This window comes from Alligator sinensis, unplaced genomic scaffold, assembly GCF_000455745.1.
Source record: "Alligator sinensis unplaced genomic scaffold, ASM45574v1 scaffold755_2, whole genome shotgun sequence".
In the NCBI taxonomy this organism is placed as follows: domain Eukaryota; kingdom Metazoa; phylum Chordata; order Crocodylia; family Alligatoridae; genus Alligator; species Alligator sinensis.
In genome coordinates, this window is record NW_005841883.1 from 3758771 (window position 1) to 3759919 (window position 1149).

At 47.0% G+C, this 1149-nt stretch overlaps 1 protein-coding gene across 7 annotated transcripts in view; it reads left to right on the plus strand.

Annotated features, from left to right (window-relative positions):
* Window positions 1-1149, plus strand: part of AMPD3 (adenosine monophosphate deaminase 3) — a 68548-nt gene that overhangs the window by 8579 nt on the left and 58820 nt on the right. The gene's annotated exons all lie outside the window — the stretch shown is intronic.

Here is a 1149-nt window from a genome sequence, read left to right on the forward strand (position 1 = left end):
ATAACCCTGGAAATAAAAGAACCACAAACTACACAGGCTCTCTGAACCAAATAACATTCTCAACCATAATCCTGGATGAAAATAAACATTATTTTATTGCTGTAGTGATTGGGAGCATTAACCTTTCAGAGAAACAGTCATATTACTTGAAGAATACAAGTAATACAGGCAGTCCTCGCACTTACAGTGGGTTACATTCCTGGAAAAGGTGCTATAAGTTGAAACGATGTAAGTCGAATCTGATTTTCCCATAGAAAAAATGTTAGGGGTGTTTTTTATAGAAATCAAGGAACATAACCCCCTATTATAACATTGTTTCTATGGGAAAATCAGATTCGACTTACTGCATTGCACTTTAGAAAGCTTTTAAATTAACTATTTAATCAGCTATAAATGATATACACTGTACAAAGCTTTCTGAAGTGCAATGCAGTAACTAAGGGAGGCACTGGGGCCGGCATGGGACACTTACTGAAGGTAAGATCTTCAGTCCCAAAGCGGGGCAGGCAGCGGCTCCTCCCTGAGGTGAGGTGAGGCAAAGGCAGGGATAGGGGCTGGCGCGGGCTCTGCCAGCTCTGGGGAACTGCTCTGCTCCCCAGCCCTGATGCCATGTGCCTCCTCGCTCCCTGAGGTGATGCGGAGCCCCTAGAGCAGTTCCCCAGAGCTGGCGGAGCCTGCACCAGCCCCCATCCCCACCTTGCTATGCCTCTGGGAGCGAGGAGGCACATGGCGTCAGGGCTGAGAAGCGGAGCAGTTCCCCGGTGCCAGCTTCCAGCCCCAGCTCCCATCCCCATCTTGCCTCCGGGAGTGCATAGCCTCAGGGAGGAGCCACTGCCTGAGCTTACCTCTGGTAAGTGTCCCACGCCAGCCCCAATGCCTCCGCCGTTCCCTGCCATAAGTGAGAGGATCAGCGCCCTAAGTAATAACAGGGGTGTAAAATGCGGATTGCCATAAGTCAAGGACGGCCCGTATTCAAAAAGATTTTGAAATGTCTTTTAAAATAATGTGTTAGTTTGAATAAGTCATTCAGGGCACTGTGAATATGAATATCTGTTTACAGTACTTCTGTTTCCTACCAGTTGTATTATATGACTGAATGTATGCTCTTGTATTAGTTTGCTTACTATCAAGTTCAAGGATGTGGTTCAG